The 20727-nt window shown below is 41.2% G+C and overlaps 1 protein-coding gene and 1 pseudogene across 1 annotated transcript in view; one reads left to right on the top strand and one right to left on the bottom strand.

The window, feature by feature from the left end:
* Window positions 1-20727, bottom strand: part of SLC16A10 (solute carrier family 16 member 10) — a 106919-nt gene that overhangs the window by 18110 nt on the left and 68082 nt on the right. The window lies entirely within an intron of this gene.
* LOC123821421 lies at window positions 13404-13927 on the top strand (annotated as a pseudogene).

The raw sequence follows: 20727 nt of genomic DNA, 5'->3' as shown, positions 1-20727 counted from the left end.
TGAAAGTTAACAGTGACCCATTCAGTGATAAGAAGAGAACAGCCCTTTGAACCCTACTCTGTCAAGGTCATCCAGGGACCAGAACATTATCTCTTCCGTGCAAGGCAGTTTTTTAAGGGTCAGTTCGTGAGTGTCATCTCTTCTAGGGGGGCCTGAACCAAACTGACACCTCTGAACTAAGCTGTACTGGAGCTTAAAGCTCTCTACCTATGAATTTGCCTATTCGTGGGACGTGGGACCAGATAAAGGTAGAGTCAGTTTAACACAGTGGTTAAAAGAAAAGCCTCTAGAGAGGGGGCTTTGGGTTCAATCCTGGTTCCATTCCTGATTAGCCTTGTGACCCTGGGCAAGTTCTTAACCTCTAGGGCCTCAGTTTCATGGCCGGGAAGCAGAGATAGCAACAGTGCTTCTAGAAGATAGTTGTGATGATTAAACACCTGCATAAAGAACTTAGAAGAGTACCCAACACACAGTTAATAATGATCAAATATTAATTTTAGCCTATTTAAAACGGAACTTTCTTTTAATTTAGTGTCTGCTTAGAACAATGACTGTAAACCAACAGCCTGAGAGTGTTTGCCAAGGCAGAGTGACCAGGCAGCTGGTGTGTGGTGACACCACACACAGCTCAGCACCCACCATCCAACGTGAGCTTTGCTCCCACAGCCCAAGTTTCTCAGTTTGCCACAGCTTTCCTAGCACTTCCATTTATTTTTTAATATTTTATTTATTTATTTTTAGAGAGAGGAGAAAGAAGGGAGAAAGAGAGGGAGAGAAACATCAATGTGTGGTTGCCTCTTGCATGCCCCCAACTGGGGACCTGGCCTGCAACCCAGGCATGTGATCTGACTGGGAATTGAACCTGCAACCCTTTGGTTCGCAGGCCAGCGCTCAATTCACTGAGCCACACCAGCCAGGGCAGCACTTCTGTTTTCTTAGTGATCACCTATCTGGGCTCACAACAAGGAAAAAAAGCATGTCTGTAACTATTACTGAGATGTTATAATAATCATAAACAGCTGTTTCAAATGATCAGACTCACTGTCCCCCTACAGCAAACATGGGCCTGACTTCTGGAAGCCTGCAAGGCAGATTTCCCAGCAAGTTCAAAGGGCCCGATGGGTTTCATGTAGCACTAGTAGCCTTTCTGGGTGACATCTCCTTAACAGACTTCCTTTTTGCATTTTTAAGCCCACTTAAGCATGCCAACAGCATCACATCTGTCTTTTCCCTTTCAAAACCGTAACTGTCCTCCTCAACTTCTGCATCTTCCCCACTGATCCAGATAATCCTCCTAAATATGGCTTTAATCTCATCAATTTCTTATCAGATGCCCACTGCCCATATTTATACTCCTTAATCTGGCATTAAACTGTCTGTCACCAATCTATCTTTGTACCTTTATTACTTACTGATCCTCGATTCAGAGGTAGAAAACTCAAGCGTCTACAGGACCCAGGCAAAGTGAGCATAAAAGAGCACAACAGACTGCGGGGGGCGGGGAGGCATACAGTTCAGCTGATCAATACCACACAGGACCACCCATGTTGCCCAGCCCCCTTTTATTTTAAAATGAAGTCAGAAATCTGGATTTTTATATGGAAATGTTGGCACCTAACTTAAATTTAGAACAAAACATAATCCAACCCAACCCCCCAGCACGCCCCCCCCGCCCCCCGCCCCAGCCAAACAAAACAGCCTGCAAACTGCATTAGGCCAGCTTTGATCTCAGCCCTAATCTCATCTGGCCCAGCAGGATGGGTATATTCAGTGTCTGAAACATTCTCACCTCTCTCTCTCTATGTTTCTGCTGCCTCTTCTACCTCTGTGACATATAAATTCTGCTTAAACCCCACCTTTTCTATGAAAATCCCACCTGCTCTTGATTACCTTGGCCTTACACCCTCTTCTTGTTACTGCCTAAAGCTTTCATTGGCACCTTAAGTACTTTGTTCCTACACAGCCTTCACAGCTTCTAACTCTACACATACTCTTGAGCAAACTCTTGCACGACAAACTGGACATACCTACCTGCCTGTGAAAAGGCACCTCCAAGTCAACATGCCCCATGCTGAACTCATCTCCCCTCACAACCTGCCCCTCCTCCCTGTCAGTTAACACTGCCAGTATTGGCCCAACTACCCTAGGTAGAAACCTGATAGCCACCCTAGATTACTCCCTCCTTCTCTTCAAATCCAACAGCCACTGCCAAATTCTGATGATTTCACCTCCTAAATCTCTGTCAGACACACTCCCTTTGGTCCACATTCCCTAGTGTTTTAGTTCGGGTTCTCATCACTCCTCACCTGGACCACCACAACAGCCTTCTAACGATGCTTCTTGCATGAGCCCCGACTCCTAACTCTCTAACCTATATTCCCCAAGACCACCAAATTAAGTCCAATATTAAAAATAACACTTCTTTGCCTAAGATCCTTTTATGGCTCCCATTGCCTTCAGAGTAAAGCTCAAACTCTTGGTTTGACAGATGAAACCTTCCTGCTTTGTTACTGCAGCCTCATCTTAGCAGCCTCCTTATATTCACCATGTTAACACTGTGCTATCCAATATGACGTGGGCTACTGGGCACTTAAAATGTGGCTAGTCAAATTCAGATGTACTGTTAGTGCAAAACACACAGCAAATACAGAAAATTAGTGGGGGAAACAACAGCACACAAAATATCTCATTAATAATTTAAAAATATTGATTCCATGTTGAAATAGTATTTTGGCTATATTGGTTAAATAAAATATATTATGAAACTAACTTCACCTTGTTTTTTTACTTTTAAAAATATGGCTACTAAAATTTTTTAAATTCCACATGTGTCTTGCATTATATTTCCATTGAACAGTGCTAGTCTAAGAAATCTACTTGTGCCTGCAAAGATAAGACAGCTGTCATAAAGGTAACCACAAACTGGTTTACTCCTCCAGGCCCTTATTACTTTCCATAAGTAAGATTACAAAAAGCAGAAAAATGCCCTGGCCCAGTGGCTCAATGGTTGGAGCATCATCCCGTATATCAAAAATGTTGCAGGTTTGATTCCCAGTCAGGGCACATACCTAGGTTGAGGGTTCGATCCCCAGTCAGGGTACATACTGGAGGGAACCAATCGATGTTCCCTTTTCATATCTATGTTTCTCTTTCTCTCTCTCTACAAAATGAATAAACATTCTCAAGGTGAAGATTTTTCCCCCTCCCCATGTACCAGATTTTCAAAAAAGTAGAAGAGATGGATTCCATCTCAATTTTGAAGAAAATTAATAACCTGATCTAAAGCAAGCAGGACATAATTAAGAATATGTATCGGCTTTATTTGAAACTTGAATCGAGACTCTACTGTATTAATCCACTTCAGGAAGCACTCAAAGAATCTATTACAACTTTTAAAGAAACATTTAGTATATTAAAAGAAAGACTAAATTTTCCCTGGCTGGTGTGGCTCAGTGGATTGAGCGCTGGCCTGCAAACCAAAAGTCCCTGGTTCAATTCCCAGTCAGGGTACATGCCTGGGTTGTGGGCCAGGTCCCCAGTAGGAGGTGTGCAAGAGGCAACCACACATTGGTATTTCCCTCACTTTCTCCCTCTCTTCCTCTCTCTCTAAAAATAAATAAATATATTTTTTAAAAAGACTAAATTTCCCAGTCATTCCTTTGATGAAACCAAGAATACCTGCCCGGCAAATTGCTATTACTCTTTATTAGTGGCTTATTTTTTCCCCTGCTCTACTTTATAATCCTTAAAAGAAATAATAAACTAAAATGTTTTGAGTCTTTTGAAAGAAGGTAAATTTGGTAAATTCAAATTTAAAGGGAAACTTAGTTCTTCAGATATAAAGGACATTCTTTCATAGAATTTTGCTATTGTTTAAATAAAACAAGAACTTTAGCTTCTAACACCCCGTCCCCATCCTCAGCCAAAATCTGCAAAAGTCTCTTTGGTCATTAAGTCAGGGAATCTGGGAGTTTAGAGAAGAGGATCTGAGGACTCTGGCTCTCTGGGTCCTAGAGGTCCCTCCTCACTGAGGGAGAAGGACTTAGGAGATGTGGCGTGTTCTGCTTACAGCTGGGTCTCCCGTAATTGCTGCTCTTTAGTTTAGCAGAGAGCATGAAGACTGGGCAAAATTGATGCTTCTGATAATGGGATGCAAGGGTAGGGACATGAAAATATTGAACAGATGTTTCCACATATAACCTAACTTATTTAAACCAATACAATGCTTTACTAGAGGCCACTATCTACATAGAAGAAAACATCATTTGGTAGAGCAGCCATTTCAAGTCAACTTTATCTGATTGTGTAAGTGTTTTTAGGGCAGGAATTAGTCCTTTATTCATGTTATCAAACACCTGTTTACTCCAGGGCTGTGTACCCCTCAGGGATTATTGGAGCCTTGCTGACTGAGAGCTCGGACACTGCCTGCTCATTCAAGCAGCCACTTCCCTAACAACCGAGGCCATCTTTGGATTGTGTGAAACCCTATTTATTGTTTCATTATCCAAAGATAAACAAGAAATCATAACCCCAAATATCTGCTCATTCTACAGCCATGGTGAAAGAAGGAAAAACAAAAAAACAAAGATGAAAGATCTAAATATAAGATCTGACACAATAAATTACATAGAAGAAAATACAGGTAATAAACTTATGGACCTTGGTCTTAGAGATTTTATATTTGACCCCAAGGGCAAGGGAAGGCAAAAATAAACTAATGGGGCTACATCAAACTAATAAACTTCTGCACAGCAAAAGAAACCACAATAAAACAAAAAGGCAACAACCAAATGGAAGAAGATACTTGCAAACAACAGCTCTGACAAGGGATTAATATGCAAAATATACACAGAACTCATGCAACTCAACACCAAACAAATAATTCAATTAAAAAATAGAACAAATACCTCTCCCAAGAAGACAGATAAACTGCCAAAAGATATATGAAAATATGTTCAACTTCACTAGCTATTAGGAAAGTGCAAATCAAAACCTCACACCTGTTAGAATGGTTATTACCAACAAGACAAGTAACAACTGTTGGAGAGGTAGTGAAGAAAAAGGAACCCTCATCACTGCCGGTGGCATTGTAAGTTGGTACAGCCACTATGGAAAACTGTCAAGATTCCTCAAAAAATTAAGAAAAGAGTTACCATATGACCCAGAAGTATCTCTTCTGGGTATCTACCCCCTAAAATTGAAAATATTTATTCACAAAGATGCACTCCTACTGTTGCTGGGTAGCTCAGTTTGTTGGGAGTGTCGTCTCCATATGCCAAGGCTGCAGGTTTGACTCCCAGCCAAGTCAACCAGTGAACACATAAATTCATGGAGCAGCAGGTCTACGTTTCTCTCTCTCTCTTTCCCTCCCTTCCTCCCTCCCACTAAAAATCAATAAAATAAAATTTAAAAGATAAATGAACCCCTGTGTTCACTGCAGCATTATTCACAGTGGCCACGACAAGGAAACAACCAAAATGTCCTTCAAGAGCTGATGAAATAAAGAAGACAGGCAACATATGTACAGTAGAATACTACTCAGCCATAAGAAAAGATGAAGTGCTGCCATTTGTGACTACATGAACAGACCTTGAGAATATTATGCTAAGCAAAATTATCAGAAAAAGCTAAAAACCATACAATTTCATTCATATGTGGGATATAAAACTGAAACTCATAGACACCAACGACAGTATGGTGGTCATCAGAGGGAAGAAGAGTGAGGGGTAGTATAGGGTTAAGGGACCCAACATATGGTGACAGAAAAGATCTGACTTTGGATGGTGGGCACAGGGTTCAATATACAGATCCTGTTATGACAGAAATGGGCACCTGAAAGCTATTTGATCTTGTTATATCCACTCTTATTATGATCCAGTGTCAGCCCAATACATTTAATATGTTTTAAAAATAGCTGGAATTTATTTATTAAAAATTGTGTTATTTATTCTTACTTGTTGAAACTTTAGTCACCTTCAAAATACTCTCCATTTGATGTAATACACCTATGGAGATATTTTTTCCAAGAAGTGCTCAAAACAGTTTTTGAACTCATTGATTTTGATGCTTCTGCTGTTTTTTGTTTCACCTCTTCCTTGTCTGCAAAATGGCCTTTGAGGACTTTTTTCATCCAGGGGAAACAACAAAAAAGTCACCTGGGGCAAGATCAGGTGAATAGGGAGGGTGGGGCATGGAGATCATACAGGTTTGGGTCAAAAACTGTTGATTGCTCATCATGGTGTCGGCAGGTGCGCTCGTAAATTACCCATCATGAAATGGGCAAACAAGCTGAAAGAGTCTTCAAAAAAGATTCACTGAAGCCGAACGCAGCCTCTCACAACAACACCAGCTGGTGCACTGATACAAATGGGTTCCTAGAGCACTTACCTAGTGGGGAAAACCTGTACCACAAGGGGCCTGCCCTCCAGAGGATAATTCCGGTTTTTTAGAGTGTCCCCTAATAATCTTATTGAGTACTGTCACTACAATAAATTTAATTTAAAAATTAAATTTAAAAAACCACACACACACAAACAGTTCAGAATTTCTCCTTCCTCCCAACCATCACCACTTCAAGTAAATGGTGAGACAGTCATCTATGGATGACCAGCTAACTTAATTAAGGGAGAGGTTACTCATCCCTCAGTAGAGACCTGAAGTAGGTCCCTTTTTGAGAGGTGAGGGGCAGCAGCCTAAGGAAGTGAAAGCCATCATCTCACTAAGTTAACCTCAGCCCTGACTTCTCCCCTCCCCAACTCTCCCTTACAGGGGAGACATCGGAGGGTTCTTCCCCTGAGAATCCAGGCTGAGTCCTCTGGCTCTCAGAGTCAACAATGAAAGAAGTTAAATAGGTGGACATAGTATAAAACCAGTTCCAATAGAATGCCCAACAGAAGGGAAACTCCAAACACCTACTCTACAGACACCCTTGAAACCCAGTGGTGGCACACACCTACAGGACAGCCGCCAGCCAGAAAGGTCTGATGGTCCCCTGCAGCAGTGTTTCCTCAGATCATGTTACTGGGTCATGCCGTGACAGTCATTAGCCTCAACTGTCCTTCCCCCCACATCTTTAAGTGGATGGGTGGTTTTTGCCTGATGTCCTGTATACAATGTTTATGTAATTATTACATTAAAAATATGATACAAACTTTGGTGCACACAAGTTAAATTACAGGCATACTTTGAGGTACTGCGGATTTGGTTCCAGATCACTACAATAAAGCAAGCAACCCAGTAAAGCGAGCAAGTAGAAATCTTTGCAGGTGGAGAGTCTCACCTTCAATTTGTAAAAGAACCCAGCAACTACGGAGCACAATAAAACAGGCATCACAATAAAGCAATGTATGCCTGCATCTCTTTGGGTAATAGCAGTTAAAGGAGGAGGGGATCCACAGGAGACTCAAAACAAAGATAGCTTTATTTCTGAGGGTGGACTGGAGTACCAATGCTCACAAAGGCAGTGCTTTAGGGAGGCTAAGAAAGCAGGGCAAAGCCAGACCCAGTGGAGCACTAGCAGGCTATGGAACTATTGGGACTACATACAACCTTTGCAGCACTGAGGGGGAAAACAATCAACTGTGTTTATCATCCACTCTTATTGCAGTTACCATGCCCTCTGCAGTCATTTGCCTTATCTGTGCTGATTTCAATTCCCTGGTCCTCTGCCCTTCCTCTTCAGAAAGTTAACAAACTCAGAAGAGAGGCAGACAACAGGAAGGCATGTGTACTCACTTGGTCTCTAGGAGAATAAATGCTCAGCTGGAGCAGGGGACCTGTGTCTTTTACCTTTACGTGGTGCACCCAAAAACAGGGCAATAAATGCTACACAGTTTTTTGGTGGTTTTGGAATGCAGAATGATTTCTGCGGCTTCCTATTTTCCAACAGGTATACCAAGTTCAAAGCACTTTCACTCTCTTGCTATTCACTCTGCAGATTAGCAGCTTCAGCCTGTTGCCTCTCATGTGCTTGCAGTTTACGGTAATTTCCAAGACTACTGTATTACCCATTCAACGTTTAAAAATGACTTTTCATAACTCTAAAAGAGCATTCTGCTTAAAGTTTTTTTTAAAGTAGACTCAAAGCAAAGAGCCTGGTTCCTTTAACAAATTAGATGTACAGTTGAAAGAAAATAGAAAGCCTGATAGTTTGGTTAATGGGTAATCTCAGAATCTGCTGCAAATCAAAACTTTACACTACATTTTGACTTCAAAGTCAGGTGAAAAAATCTGATTGGAATGAGGGTTTGTTTTGTTTTTTTCTTTTTTAAACAACTGTGTTTTTTCCTCTCTGTTTGCTAAGAAAAGGGACTGAATTAAAACAAGTGGGGCGTTCCCTTAGAATCGTCCATGAGCACCGCACACCAGTAATCCCAGTAAGGTCATTAAAGCTGGAAGAAAACTAACTCCACAGATGTGGGGACACAAAATTAAGCCCTTTACATCATGGAACATTGAAATACGACTTAATGGCCATTAAGATAGGTAGTGATTAGGTCAGCCTTAAATGTCATTTTAGCTTATTAAATCTGATCGACTGTGCTTTGAGAATAAACAGCTCTAAGATACGCTTGAAGTGCAAAGAAAAAATTTCTTTGCCTGCCAACATGTTTAAGGACCACCACCTGCAGGCACCCCAATATCTATTATTAGCATTTCTGTGGAGACTAAACTCACAGTACAGGGACCCACTGCCTCCCCAGCTGCTGAAAGGAGAGCAGACCTTTGGCCTAACAGGACTCCAGACCACGTGGGTAGTTGGTTCTGTTTGTTTTAAACAGCTGGTCTCTCTATCTCATTAAGATAGGTTTCCATGGTGCTGGTCAGCACACGTGGACCATTAAGGCACATTATAGCTGGGACACAGATAAAAGAGGGAAGAGTTTCCAGAGGGAAGATTATTTAACAGCCACCAGGGGTAGAAAAAGACTTCAGAAGGAAGATGACTAATGGTTGGTCTAATTTTGAAAACATTTTCTAATTCTAAAGATTCTTCAAAACCTTTGTTATTTTTCCCTTAAAATTTTTCCCCCTTAGGTTCAAACAAAACAAGATAATCCATCTTCAACATAGCATTATTTAGATCAGATTGAGATTTGACAAAATGTTCTCATAACATTATCAAATCAAAACCAATTATCAATCAAAACCAATTTGGATTTAGACGCCAGTTCAAATAAGCCTGAGTTTTTGAGGTTAAGATGGACTTCATCTTAAAACAGAAAAACAAATCACTAGGATTTTTAGGTAACTTGAAATTATTTAGTGACCCTGATAATGTCTGTGCCATATGCTTCGAAAATCAAAAACTGTACTAGTCCTTCTTGAACAATGAAAAGTGTTTAACCCGTTGGTTCATTTACATTTGTATGCATCCCACCTAAATGCAAATGTGACTGAACAGTTTCTTTCTGGGAGCCCCATTCTTGGCACACCAGATCCACCACTCTCACCCCCTGGATTCCTGGCTAGTTTGAATGAACACAATGGAATGTCAACTGTCCAGACAATGTCTTTCTGTGCAAGAGCTAGACTGTCACCAAGAGGGTTCTGGGGAGTTCAGCCACGGCCTACAGCCTGCCCGTAGGACTGGTGCATCCGTACTTCATTAGAGCCCCGTGAGGACAGACAGTGAGTGCACAGGCTCTCACAGGTAAGATTAATGTAAGACTCTTATGCAGCATCATGTGCTTCCATGTTTGCATTTGTCTGTAAAGGATATGCTCTCTTAAACTTACTCCTGGATTTACCTGGTGATGAAGTCACCCAGTGGCTAAATGTGTATGCAAATAAGTAGGTGTGGGTTACAGAGTCATTAACTGGAGGATAAATTGCATGAATTTTGAAAAGTAGTCTAAAGTGAACAAATGCACCCAACAAAAGGCTAGTTCAATTAAGCCTAAATACTAGAAGTTTAAAATAAATTTCATGTTAAAATAGGAACAGATAGTATTCCGAAAGTAGATTTCAGAAAGTATTATTTAAATCACTAGGATTTCGGGTAACTTGATAACTTATTTAATAGCCATGGCAAGAATGTCAATAAGCCAGATGTTTTATAAATAATCAAAATTGGTTCTATTTCTTCTTGAATTAATGAAAGATGTGTAGGCTGGTGGTTTCTTTAAATTTTATTTAAGATTGATCCAATTTCACTTTCACTTTTTAAAGATTGATCTGATTTTTGAGAGAAGCAAAGAAACTGGAGCATTAGTTCTTACTCAGCTTCTTAATTTTACCCTTAAGGGTAAAGTGAGCAAAAAGTGATCCTTCCATAAAAATTCTATCTTCTGCCCTGGCTGGTATGTCTCAGTGGACTGAGTGCTGGCCTGTGAATCAAAGGGTTGCTGGTTCAATTCCCAGTCTGGGCACATGCCTGAGTTGCGGGTCAGGTCCCCAGTTAGGGGCATGTGAGAGGCAACTGGTTGATGTATCTCACATCAATGTTTCTCTCCTGCCTTCCCATTTCTCTAAAAATAAATAAATACAATCTTTAAAAAAACCCTATCTTCTGACCTCACCTCACTAAGATGCCATCAGACCAATGAGGGTGGCTGGGGAATTCCTTTCCCAAAGCCTCCTGTCCTTCTTTCTCCTCTGGTCTTCGTAAGACATGCAGTGTTCAGTCTTTGCTAGCCTAACAGGTACCTCATTGCTCATACTCTCCCTAGTATTACCTCACATTTTCATCTGGATGAAGACAAAAAATTGTTAGGATTAGGCCTAGATAAATTTTCTTTCCACTGTTTTCGTTTCCACGTGTTTCTAAGACTGTCTACTCCTATTTTTTTTTTAATCTTCCTTAAGAATAAGACTATTTTAGAGCTCAGAGGTGAGGGGATGCGATTAACATTATTTTGAACAGGTTCAGTTCTATCTTGCAATTTTAAAGTATTCAGAAGGAAAGGACAACACCCCTGTAGGAGGCTAGATAAGAAAGTATAGGGTCTGGATTAAGGCAACTGGAATAGGAGAAAACACTTTTGTGGACTGAGAGGTGGAGAGTCTAGGCATAATAGGAAAAAATAAACATAGTTGGAGTCAAATTATGAGCTCTACTCCTTGCTGATTCTAAGATGTTGGGCATCAGTCTGCTGATCTCAAATGCTGCACACTGGTTCACAATATGGGTAGTACCAAGAAGCTGGGGGCATCTTTCCGATACAGTTGTGCCTAAGAATTATCTTTTTAAATAAAACTTTAAAAATTGATTTTAGAGAGAGAGAGGAAGGGGAAGGGAGGAAGGGAAAGAGGAAGGGTGTAAGGGAGAGAGAGAGAAACACTGATTTGTTGTTCCATGTATTTATGCATTCATTGGTTGATTCTTGTATGTGCCCGGACTAGGGATTGAACCCACAACCTTGGAGTATCAGGATGATGTTCTAACCAACTCAGCTATTTGAGCAGGGCTCAAGAATTACTTTTTAATTTTTTATTTTAATAAAATTTACCACTTTAACCACTTTGAAGTGAACAGTTCGGTGGCAATTAAGTACATTTAATGTCTTATGCAATCATCACCCCGTCCATCCCCAGAACATTCTCATTTCCCCAAACTAAAAGTCTGAACTATTAAACAAAAATCCCCCATTTCTACCCTTCCCCAAGCCTCTGGCAACCCCCATCCTACTTTCCATTTGTACAAATCTGACTACTTAACGTACCTCATCAAAGTGGGCTCATACAGTATTTGACCTTTTATGTCTGGCTTATTTCACTTAGCATGTCTTCAAGGTCCATCCACATTGTATAGCATGTGTCCCAAGCACTATCTTTTTTTTAAAGATTTTATTTATTTATTTTTAGAGAGGGAAGGGAGGGAGAAAGAGAGAGAGAGAGAAACATCAATGTGTGGTTGCTGGGGGCCGTGGCCTGCAACCCAGGCATGTGCCCTGACTGGGAATCGAACCTGTGATGCTTTGGTTCGCAGCCCGAGCTCAGTCCACTGAGCTACGCCAGCCAGGGCGCAAGCACTATCTTTTAAAATTCTTATTATTTTTTTCATCTAGCCCTTGCTGGTGTGGCTCGGTGGACTGAGCACTGACAAGCAAACCAAAGGGTCAGTGGTTCAATTCCCAGTTGGGCACATGCCTGGTTTGCAGGCCAGGTCCCTGGTTGGGTGCATGCAATAGGCAGCCAGTTGATGTCTCTCTCACACATTGATATTTCTCTTCCTCTCTTTCTCCCTCCCTTCCCATCTCTCTAAAAATAGATTAAATAAAAGACAATACAAATTTAACTTAAAAATAAGTAAAATACATATTATTGTATTCATAAATTACTGTTTTCACTTATCCTTTATGTTATAGGTGGGACATTAACTTTTTAGAAACTATGTGCACAGGTAGGTTTTATGATCTAGGAATTTTATTTCCACAAAGAAAAGGAGGCCCTGGATCTGACACACTGCTCTAGATATGTGATGGAGGTGCAGAGCTGAAAGAGCACCATAAGAAAGAGGCGGGACGAGGACACTAGGGCTGAGCAATCCCAGCCCCAGAATGCAGAGCAGCCCCAGAAATGAGAGCAGGAGCAAGGAGATGCCTGGCAGAGAGTTATGCAAAGTCCCTGAGGCAGCTCCTGAGGACTCAGAAACATACAAGGGGAGACCAAAACTCAAAAAATTTCACTGAAGCTGAATGCAGCCTCTCATGACAATGCCAGCTGGTACACTGACACAGATGGGTTCCTAGAACATTCACCTAGTGGGAGAAGCCTGTTCCACAAGGGACTCACCCTCCAGAAGATAATTCCATTTTGGGGGTCCCCCTTGCAAAAGTAAACCATGAGGTCACATAAGCAGAGATACAATTAAGTAGGAACAGAGACACTTGATTTATATTGTAGCTATAACAATGCTTTATGAATTCAATAATAAATACATGGTTGGCCCTGGCCAGGCAGCTTAATTAGTTCGAGTGTTGTCCAGATAGGCCAAGGTTGTAGGTTTAATCCCAAGTCATGGCACATACAAAAATCAACCAATGAATAATGGATATACAAACAAGTGTAACAACAAATGAATATTTCTCTCTCCCCCTCTTCCTACCTTTCTTTGCATTGTATATGTATACACAGCAGCATTTTACAGCCCACAGAAGTGTATGTGGGTCTAGAGGGGCATGGGCATGTGCTAGCCTACTCCCTAGGTGCGGTCACCCTCAGGCATCCCATTCTTCTGGAAGAAGGTACAAGGCATAGAAGGTGTCACTTTACTTCAGCAGGGCTGACTGTGTACCTCTTGCCACCCACAGCCTTAAATTATTCACACCGACTCTCAGATCACAGCCCTCGCAGCTGGGTCCAGTGTGCAGCCACAGGGAGAGGGGCCAGGCAGGGAGCGGGTGGGAGGTGGCGCTTGGCCAGCACCAGGAGATCCCAGCGTGGCGAGAGCCGATTTGCCCTCTTGGGATTCCATGGCTTTCTTTACTGGGCTGTATGGGTTCCTTCCACCTGTGTAAGCAGAGCCCTCAGCTGGTGCTGTTTGGGCACCACCGGGACCCTCAGTGCAGTTCAGAAGATAATGCAGGTGAGCGTGTCCTGGGGAAGGACACCCCCTACTGTCGCCCTCCTTATTGCATCCACGTCCACAACAAGAATGCGGTGGGCAAAGTGGATGACCAGATACTTCTGGCCATCAAGGGACAGAAGGAAAAGGTGCTCATTGTGGGGCATTGCTTGCCTGGCCCTCAGTGACCCTGAGGTTCAATTCCAACAATGTGCCTCACTGAGGACAGGGGGAACCCTGTGGGGACCTGAATTAAGATACCCATAGCCTACACCAGAAGGCGAGTTTTCCAAGATGCTGGCCATTGCTCAGAATTTTATGTCAGCAGAGCCCAGGCCGCAGGCTGCAGCGGGGCTCACAAATGGGACAGTTCTGAAAACCGCGCCTTTGCTGATGGGGAGCTTGGGGTCCTGTGGCTGAGGAACAGTGTCCTGTGATTCGAGAAGAGGGAGGGAGGATCAGCGTACTTCTGTTTCTATTATTTAAGCTTTAAACCACACCCTGTCACTAACTACGTTTGGCCAAAAGGTCCATATGTTTTTTTTTGTAAAAGACACATTTTTCATTTTTCACAAATAACTTCATTGATTTGGATATTTTGAGTATGCCCACTGTTTCCTATGTGGTATAATATTGATTGTTTTCAATTAATGTCTCAATTTGATCATTATCAACTTTAAGTGGGTAGCTGAACGTGGAGCATCATCCAGGGAGAAATCTCCAGCACAAAACTTCACAAACCACTTCTGACATGCTTGATCAGTTACAGCACTTCGTCCACACAGTGCACAAACGTTTTTTGCTTTTCAGTTAACTTTTTACCTTTCTTGAAATAACAAAGCACACTATGCCAAAAATGTTGCACATTTTTTCTATCTTCAATATTAAAATGGCTATGTAAAAATTCACCAATTTTAATTAAGCTTTTTAAAAAATGAACACTGATACGACAACTGTCACAATAAAATATAACAAAATTGTTTTGAATGAAGTTAACAGCAACTAAGCGCTACTAGAGCCATGTTATGGAAAAAACTACATGAACTTTTTGGCCAACCCAATATACTAAAGATCAAAGAAAGAATGAACCTGAAGAACATACAGTACCATTAGAATGAAAAGTAGTAATCAGCAGGGAAATTGGTAGACCACATACTTCAGCAGTTCACCCAACCTTTATAAGCTCAGCCTGAAAATGGTCAAAAAAACATCTGAGTGCCAGGCGCCAGCTGGGTGCTGGGGATGGAGCGATTAAGGGGGGCTCCGTCCCTACCCTTGTGAAGTGTCCCAACTTCCTTACCTGTTTCTTCTGTATCGTTTCCTGAGGAGTCAGGACACTTCCAACATAAAAGTCCCCAGTGTGTTTTGTAGATAAATCCAGTTTTCACCAGCCTTTCCCATACTTTCATTGAATACGTTATATGGTATAAAGGCCTAACAAAAATATACTACTTTTCAATTTAAGTTAAAATTAGGTATTTTTAAATATGTGTGGATTTCCTTTCCCTAGAAAATTTAGAATCCTTTAGTGGTTTGGGGCCTTCATTCTAGGGATTATTTTCATGCCTGAATAAACCACACATCATTTTTAGAAAACTGCCATATTATCTATAACAACTTATTTTTGGCTAAATATTCAACATAATTTGGAACATGGGACAAATTTATTCTACCTTACTAAAAGCAGCAGCTCTGTTTTAGTTTAATTATTGATTCGTTTTCTAGATTTCTTATGTATTATGTCCTGTCTTCCTATCAAGTTCCTATACTAGTACAAGATACTACTATTTGGAAAAAAATACTCAAAAGAAAAAAATCAAGTAGCTTGTTTTAATGAGCGTGTTCTGTAGAGGTTTAACGTCACTATTAATGAGTCACACGTGGCCAGAGCAGTAAAGATCCTCGCTCGTCTAAAGCAGGAGCATGCTGGCGAACACTGCCCAAGGCACAAAGCTGGTAAGTGGGCAAATGTGCACTAACCTGAGTAGTCAAATTGCAGCAGATGGTGAGATCTGCAGGGAAATAAATGCAAGGTTAGAGAAGCAAGAAAAGCATAGACACCATTGAGAAAATCTAAAAGAAGTAGGGATAAAGTTAAGAAGAGGAGATGTCCAATCATTCATGTAATAACCACAGGAGAATCGAGGGACAGTAGTGTATTGATGGGAGATATGAGTAGGGAATGAAGTCTCTGAAGAAAAAGAAATGCAAGAATTTTTAATTTTCGACATGCAGATTTTAATATGTGGTGGGGCAAACGTAGGTTTGCAGTTGTTCCTATGGAAAATAATACAATAATTAATAAATAACAAGAATAAATTCTGTTTCACATACTCATGACTAAAACCTACTTTTGCCAACCCTGCATAATACAACAGATAAAAATGAGTTGGGTTTAATAATTCATCAACTGTTGGATGTCCTTCAAGATAGAAACTAGAGACCTTTTATGTCACAGGCTTCCCAAAGGCAATAGGAAGCTGTTTTATGTCTTCTAAATGTCTACACTGCTCTTCACCCACAGAATGCACTGTCACCTCCTCAAAGAGGCTGTCCCTGACTGCCCAAAATGAAGTTACCTCCCAACATTATCTTTCATTTCATTTCATTTCATTTTCTTCAAATATCATTATTTAAAAATCACCTTGTTTATATAAGGGTTTGCGTATTTCCTGAGCTCTGTGAGAGCAGAGCCTACATGAATGGTAGGGAGTATCTGCCAACTGAATGTCTGAACTGTTCAACTGAGTTGTAATTAGAAGGAGTCACACATACGCAAAAACGAAAGTCACGGAATGTAACAACCCATTCAAATTCTATTCCAGTAACACCCCTGCCACTTACTGTGCAACCGTGAGCAAAACAACAAAAAGAAGGACCTCTCCAAGGTTCTTATCTATTAGTGCGTGAACCAGTATCAGCGCTGCTTTCCCCATAAAAGGTGGCTGTGAGAGTTGAATCAGAAAATGTACCTGCATATCCTTTTCGGAAGTTCATTGAGAAGGGAATGAGAATGAACAAATGAATGAATTACCAAAATCCCTCCAGACCACATCACCACATCACGACACGAACAACAACAAAACAAGAAACGTATGCAGGGGTTGTGCATCCGCATACAGTCAGCATACAACAAATCTCAGCAGGTAAGTTCTGACACTTAAATCAATACACGACACAAAAATAAACTTGGGTCAGAGAACTTTTATACACCTCTTTTTGAGTGAAAAATAGAAAAACAAATTATAAAATCTTGGTGAAAAAGCACTGTGATTACTTTTTATTCTTCAAAGTACAGTTGTCCCCCCTTATCTGTAGTTTCACATCCTGCCAGTTCAGTTACCTGCAGTCAACTGTGGTCTAAAAATATTAAATACAGGATTCCAGAAATAAACAATTCCTAAGTTTTAAACTGTAATTCATTCCAAATGACACGATGAAACCTCATGCCATCAAGCTCAGGAAGTGAGTCACTGCTCCGTCCGGTGCACCCACACCGTACATGCTGAACACCTGCCGGCCACACGGCAGCTCCCCAGGGGCCCGGCTGGCTGCGTGTGTTTCAGCAGCCCTCGTCTGACTCAGTGATGTCCCAAAGTGCAAGCGTAGTGATGCTGGCAATTCGAAGATGCCAACGAGAAGTCGTGAAGTGCTTCATTCAAGTGAAAAGGTGAAAGTTCTCAACTTAGTAGGGAGAAGGAAAAAACCACAAGCTGAGGTTGCTCAGGTCTACATAAGAACAAATCTGTGAAACTGTCAGAAGAGAAATCTGTGCTAGTTTTCTGAGAGGAACCGTTCACAAAACTTTCATTATAGTGTATTTTTATAATCACTCTACATAATCTCTTACTGTGCCTAATTTATAAATTAAACTTCATCGTAGGTATGATGTACAGGGGCAAAAGGAGGTTTACAGCTGTTCATATGGAAAATAACAATAATGAATAAATAAAAACACAAGAATAAACTCTGTATTTTGCATACTCACAACTCTAAACCTACTTCTGCCCCACCCTGTTTACAAAAAATATATAGTGTATATAAGATGTGGGGAAAAGGGGGGCTCTGTGGAAAATAACCTCACAGAGTGATTTTATCATAAATTCCTAACTGGGCAGGTCATGGTAGTCAGGCCCCAGGCATATAACTTTTTTAGAAAAAGGTTTATTTTTGCTTTAAGCAAGCCCTGTTCATTGTTTCTGTACACCTAGGTTAATGTACCTTAGAAAGAATCAGAACCACCCTCAAGAAAGTACATAATCTTGTTAAATATCCCATAATCCAATCCTCACCTTGCTTTCTCCCACCTTCATTTAATCTCACATTCCTCTCCTTAATTTCAAATGTATAAAAGAAACTGCAAAACTGTCCTTTTCCAGAGCATTTGAAATCTTGCTTCCTGGCAATTGTCATCAGTTTTGCGCAATTAAACTCATAAAAATTCTCTCCAGGTTTGTACATTTCTGAAATCAACATGTATTTGGCATAGCAGGCAGCATTCCAAAGAAGCCCACACAACACACCCTGGAGACCTGGACCCAGAGCTAGGTATCAGCAAGGGCCCATTGTGCCCCACCAGCTCCTGCTTTGACTGTTTGAACTCAGGTTACCATTCTCTCAGCATCCTGGTCCTACCTGCTTTAGGTAGTGGCTCCTGACTTTGAGCTGTTCTTAGAAAATCCTCAAGGTGGATAGGGTTAAAATACTCTAGGGAATGGGAAAAAAATGGGTTGCTGCTTTAAATTTCAGCTTTTACTTGGGTTGCTTACTGAGAGTCTGAACAACATCTCTGCTGGTTAAACGAGAGACTGAACCCTCTTTAGCTCAGAAAGACCGAGGACACTTGTTTCCAAAGAGTCAATGGGATGACGATAGTTGTTTCAGATCCCCAAATCCAATGTGGCAGAGACGGGTGGTGGGAGGCATCCAGGATGGTGATGCAACCAATCCCAGAGAAGCTGGCAGGAGCCCCAGGGAGAGTTCGCTTCTCATTGTGAAGGGCAGGGTGCCCTGGAATGGGTTCACACACGCATGGGCCCCCTGCCATAGGAGTTGCATTTCATTGGTCATGTTGCATAAGGTTGTGTCTGATTGGTTAATTCTTGGTACCAGAAATCCTTTCCTCCAAAAAAATTATTTATTTAGTTTTAGAGAGAGGAGAATGGAGGAAGAAAAACATCAGTGTGCAAGAGATCTTTTGAATATCGATCAGTTGCCTCTTGTACACCCCAAACTGGGGGCCTGGCCTGAAACCCAGGCATGTGCCCTGACTGGAACTCGATCCGCAGCCCTTTTGGTTTACAAGGCCAGAGCTCAATCCACTGAGCCACACCAGCCAGCACTTACCCTGTACTTAGCCAGCTGTACACCAAGAGGTTGCCGGGTTCAATTCTCAGCCAGGACACATACCTCGGTTGCAGGTCAGGCTGTGTATGGGAAGCAACTGATGGATAGTTCTCTCTCACATCCATGTTTCTCTTTCTCTCTCTCCCTCCCCCCTTCTTCTCTCTCTAAAGTGAATAAAAACATATCTTCAGGTGAGGATTAAAAAAAAAAAAAGAATAAAGCCAGTACAACTGCTACTAGCAATGTGAAAGAACTAGACTGTTAAAATGGTAAAGGAGTCTGTCTCCTCATTGGAAAATGAACCCTATGAGTTAACTGGGTTCTGTTATGTGAGAACAGTTTCACTCCTCAAAAACATAACTCTGTTTCTACTGTTACACACTTACATTGTAGGCTATGATAAGCTTCAGTTTATTGTCCATGGAAATTCTTGGACGTTACCCTGGTTCTAACACTTATATAACCTTTCTGTGCCTTAGTACCTTTACCAATCTAAAAAAAAAAAAGAACACTTAAGTGACCAATACAATCCCTTTTACTCCTAAATTACTGTTACACCTTTTTTCAGGCATTTAAAAGTGGTCTTAACCACACTGTTATAGATGAGTGGATAAAATAACTATGAGACATTTATGCAATGGAATTCTACTCAGCCATAAAAAAGAAGAAAATTTTACCCTTTGCAACAGTATTGGATGGACCTGGAGAACATTATGCTAAGTGAAATAAGCCAGTCAGAGAAAGACAAATACCATAAGATTTCACTCATGTGGAATCTAACAAACAAACTGAACTAACAAGCAAAATAGACTCATAGATGGAGAGCAGATGGCAGCTTGTGGGGGCGTGGGGAGGGTAGGGGGTGGAGGGACTGAGCAAAAAGGAAAAAGGACTCATGGACATGGACAACAGTGTGGTGATTGCTGAGGGGAGGGGAGTATAAGGGGACCAAATGGTAATGGAAAAACATATAATAAAGATTATATATTTTTAAAAAAGAACAAAACAGGCCAAAATGAAGTCATTTTTGCTAAGCCACATCACCAAACTAAAACTTAATAAATAACTTAATTGCAGTTTCAGCCTCTCCCAAAAGTGAAATTTTATTTTATTTTTAAGATTTTACTTTAAAAGGTTTTATTTATTTATTTTTAGAGGGGAAGGGAGGGAGAGAAACATCAATGTGTGGTTGTCTCTCACACGCCCCCTACTGGGGACCTGGCCCAAAACCCAGGCATCTGCCTGACTGGGAATCGAACCAGTGACCCTTTGGTTTGCAGGCCAGCACTCAATCCACTGTGCCACACCAGCCAGGACTATTTATTTATTTTATAGAGAGGAGAAAAGAGGGAAAAAGAGAGGGAGAGAAACATCTATCAGCTGCCTCTCTCACACCCCAACTGGGGACCTAGCCTACAACCAAGACCTGTGCCCTGACCGGGAATCAAACCAGGAACTTTGGTCCAGAGGCTGGAGCTTAATTCACTGAGACACAACAGCCAGGGTCTGCAAGTGAAATTTTAAACCAATCAGTCTAGAATTTCCTGGTCAGCAGTAGTAAAGTAATCTGCCTGATAAGACCCTGGCTGCCCCCTCTGTGGGAAGGTGTCCTTTCCTGAAATAACCCACTTTTAATATCTTAGTCTCACCCTCTTTCTGCCTATAAAAACCTTCCATTTTTTACAACTCATCAGAGTGCCCTTCTAGATGCTAGATGGATGCTACCTGATTTATGAATCACTTAATAAAGCTAACTACATCTTCAAATTTACTTGGTTGTATTTTGTTAACAGATTTGGTGACAGCTTCAGGACCAAGTGAACTTCTGATGGTATTCAGAACCAAGTGAGCTTTTGAAAAATTTGTTTTTTCAT

This window comes from Phyllostomus hastatus, unplaced genomic scaffold (assembly GCF_019186645.2).
Source record: "Phyllostomus hastatus isolate PE091 unplaced genomic scaffold, TTU_PhHast_1.1 phas_contig_40, whole genome shotgun sequence".
NCBI classification, from domain to species: Eukaryota; Metazoa; Chordata; class Mammalia; order Chiroptera; family Phyllostomidae; genus Phyllostomus; species Phyllostomus hastatus.
This window is presented reverse-complemented; position numbering and strand designations above follow the sequence as displayed.